Genomic DNA, 4,272 nt, shown 5'->3' with positions numbered 1-4,272 from the left:
GAGATCTTCTTCAATTTCTTTCTTTAGGGATTTGAAGTTCTTATACAGATGTTTCACTTCCTTAGTTAGAGTCACACCAAGGTATTTTATATTATTTGTGACTACTGTGAAGGGTGTTGTTTCCCTAATTTCTTTCTCGTCCCATCTGTCCTTCGAGTAAAGGAAGGCCACTGATTTGTTTGAGTTAATTTTATATCTAGCTACAACACTGAAGCTGTTTATCAGGTTTAGGAGTTCTCTGGTGGACTTTTAGTGTCACTTATGTATACCATCATATCATCTGCAAATAATGATATTTTGATTTCTTCCTTACCAATTTGTATCCTTTGATCTCCTTTTGTTGTTGGATTGCTCTGGATAGGACGTCAAGTACTATATTGAATAGGGTGGGAAAGGTGCTAGATGACTGGAACCAGAAACGGGATATTTCCCAAAAGCTGTGATGCTTCTCCAGTCTGCCCCATCCCCTGCAGTGCACCAGAGCAAAGATCTTCATTTGTCTTTATTTCCTAAAACACTTTGCTCAGACTCATGGTTATAGCTAGTCAACAGAGGCGTTTTGTACTTGTAGTGTACATATTTAATTAAGTAATTCTCAGCACATCATAGTTTCTTTCCTCTCCAGAATTTAAGGATATGCTTTGTAGAGGATTCCCGGGCAGTGCTGTAACCTTCACAAATGGCCAAGAACCCTGAGGCATAAATTTTGTATACAACAACATGATATCCAACTGAAATTATTGCAGATTGAGGACCCACAAAGCAAGACAGGGCATCATCAAGAGCTGTGGGCTCAAATATTCACTTCTCCTTTCATGTTTGACAGACTCCATTGATCAGTCCACTACCCAAACTGAAGATGGTAAGTGATTACTCTTTTGATGAGGGTACAGCTTGAGTTGAGATCATTGTGTGCTGGTGAGGTCTCCTGTGAAGTTCAGAATGTGGGCCAACTTGACTTGCTCTCTACTTAGATGACCTGTTCCTTACATAGCTTAGACTTCAATATCTTTCTCAAACTACTTTTTAAACAAATATTTATTCATTTATTATATGTTGGTACATTGTAGCCATCTTCACACACTCCAGAAGAGGGCATGAGATCTCATTATAGATGGTTGTGAGCCACCATGTGGTTGCTTGGATTTGTACTCAGGACCTCTGGAAGAGCAGTCAGTGCTCTTAACTGTTGAGTCACGTCTCCAGGCCCTCCACCTACATTTCAGACCCTTTTACTCCACATTTTATCACCTGCTTTCCTGAAAAATTTTAGGAAGTTTGTTTCTAGGCTCCAGCTCTATGAACAAAGTTTAATGAGTGAGGAAGGAAAATCACAGTGTTCTTCTGAGATTCCAACATGAGGAAAAACATCTTCTCTGGCCTTTTCTCTTACTTCTGCAAGTTAAAGCAACAGGTTTTCCCATACTTCTATATGATTTTCTCAAATTCTTTGATTCTCTGGTGAAACTCAGACAGTGAGAACATGCAAATAGCATGGCCATGTAAGAATCAGGTAAGAAGGAAATTTCCAAATTAAGAGATAGGCACCAAGGGTCTCGTTTTGTCAAGGAGAGGAGAAATCTGTTCACAATAATTTATTGTGAGGAAATTTTGGTGTGACTTTACTTCTTTGACCTCTTTATGCAGAAGCCCCATCCTCACACCACCAATGTCACACAGTTGAAAATCTCATAAGGATCATTTTAGCTGCCTTGGTTCTTGTGACTCTTGTGATGCTGCTGTTAGAGTCTTGGAACTTCAAGAAAGTGGAACAAGATGCAGCCATGAGATAAACAGGAAAGATAACTAGGCTCCACACTTGAAAAGACCACAGAAATGTATTAAGTGTTCCCATACAGCTGTGTAAAGAAAACTGGATATACCTTAAAGTTCTACACTCAGAGAAGATCAAGGTAGTAAGTAAGTTCTGATGTAGGGAACTCTAGGGATTGCATTCAAGAATACTTTGTTTGTTCCACTGTGCTCCTTTCCCCACTTCACCATGAATAGTTGCTGACTTCTCTTCTGACTTCCATGTGTTCCATGCTCTGAAACAATACTTTCCCTCAGCTTCAAATAACATTTCCTCTACATTGCCTGAGTCAATATTGTTCACATGAAGATTTAACTTTATCACTGAGAAAGCGAATACAGTTGAAACAGCACAAGTTTTGGGAAGAGCCAGATTCCAGAGTGAACAAAATTTATTGAAGGTGATGTCCTTGAACTTTCATTGAAATGTTCATTTTTTGTTTTGTTTTGTTTTGTTTTGTTCTGTTTTGTTTTGTTTGAGACAGGGTTTCTCTGTATAGTCCTGGCTGTCCTAGAGCTCACTCTGTAGACCAGGCTGGCCTCAAACTCAGAAGTCTGCCTGCCTCTGCCTCCCAAGTTCTGGGATTAAAGGTGTGCGCCACCATGCCCGGCATTGAAATGTTCTTTAACTTCAATGTTCATTACTAGAAGTATCTGATGACCCCTTTTGAAAATATCATATCTGTCTTCAAATCAATGACTCTATTCGAACTAAAGAGTTGGCATACTATTGCATTGATTTTTAATGTTGCCATAACTTTGAAGTATAGAATTTTATAATTGTTACTTTAACACTTGTAGATGAGAACTGGACATACTGAATTTAGCCATACTCACAGTTCATACATTTCCACAAACTTCAGTGAAGTTAGGACAGCTGTTCTAAAGCTGTGCATTTTCCATTGCATTTTGTTCTTTGACACATAAAATATCATTTTGTTAAACAAGGTCTGCACTTGTTATTTACTAATCATTATGTTCACTACTTCACAGTAAGTCATAAATCCAAGTTAAATTTACATGTGTGTAGTTCAGAAGTGATACATCCTTGATGATTTCCTTGTAATTTGAAATCTCACTGTTCATTGTTGTTTAATCCAAAGGCAATTGTTTTGTATGTGACCTTAGACTACCTGGATCAATCATTAAGACTGAATATTAACTTTTCTCCTAATTTGGGAAACATGGTTTCTTTTTAAAGATATTTTATTATTTTTTTGAAAATATGATGCAATGTAGTGTGTGTGTGTGTGTGTGTGTGTGTGTGTGTGTATGTTTGTGTTCCAAAGAATCTTTCTAAAAGGCCAAGGGGAACTTTTAATGAGCAATTTTCCATTTTCATGGACAAAATGAGGGTAGTAACTATAATGAAATTCATCTTAGTTATAAACTTGAGAATAAAAACTGTACAATAGAACCATAAGCCAAGAGCATGGATAATCCATGCCGTCATGCTACCTCGATGCAACGTATTTTGAATATATTCTTATCCTCTCCTCAGATCCTCTCCAGTAGTCACTTATCTCCATACAAATTGAGAGCTTCTGAGAAGATAAAATAATTTGTCTAAAATTACAACTTTATTACTTTGTTAGCTACATTCCTAAGTTCCTGTGAGAATTTGTGAGTATTGTCTGTGTAACAATAAATGTACTGCTACTACCATGATCTTTGTGTTTGTTCTTTTCTACAATGTTATTGCAATGAATGACATTGCTGTATTCTTAAATATTTAATATTTGTTAATATTTATGTGATATACTCCCATTTCCACACCACTGGATTTTTATATTATTCACCATGTATCATTAAGTTCTAATATGAGATATGACCAAATGCACTCTTAGTCACTCTTCTCATTCTTAACAATTAATAAATTAGACAAAGCACCAGGGTAGAGTTTCAGGAAGCCTCCAGGAGAAAACTGGAAGCTTTCTTAAGTGTTAATCACACATGACTAAAAGGAGCTTGTGAGGAAGAATGCACAGTTTGCACTCAATAAGATTTTTACAGCTGGTAGAATTTGAAGTTATAGTATATCTTATCTTGTTCTCTCATTTAAGAAGCAATAAACTTCACTTGAATTCAAGTATATACCTTACAGTTCATTATACAGAGAGACAGAGTGTGTAGAACCTAAAGTGGCTGCCATCTAGACCAAATATGTACCTATAATATAAGCGCTTTGTAAATCTCATCTTGAGACACAAAAATCAACAATGATCATATCTGAATCATTTTTTCAATTGCAAATATCAAAAATGTTATTAATAGTGATTTATAAAAGCTGCAAAAACCCAAACAATGGCATGCATGGCAATTCTTCTATATGCTTCCTCATACTGGACAGGCAATGCATGACACAAATACATCATGATAGATAAACCTCCAACACTATGAAGCATAATAGTTCCATGATCGATTAGATGACTGAAAACAGGACATGCTTACTTTATTTTT

General features: G+C 36.4%; 1 pseudogene; it reads left to right on the top strand.

Annotated features, from left to right (window-relative positions):
- Positions 1–1,793, top strand: part of LOC110314872 — a 6,217-nt pseudogene extending 4,424 nt beyond the window's left edge.
- Positions 1,794–4,272: the final 2,479 nt, after the last annotated feature.

The sequence above is a fragment of the Mus pahari genome, unplaced genomic scaffold (genome assembly GCF_900095145.1).
Source record: "Mus pahari unplaced genomic scaffold, PAHARI_EIJ_v1.1 scaffold_12893_1, whole genome shotgun sequence".
Taxonomy (NCBI): domain Eukaryota; kingdom Metazoa; phylum Chordata; class Mammalia; order Rodentia; family Muridae; genus Mus; species Mus pahari.
The sequence above is the reverse complement of the archived record's forward strand: the minus strand, read 5'-3'. Positions and strand labels throughout refer to the sequence as shown.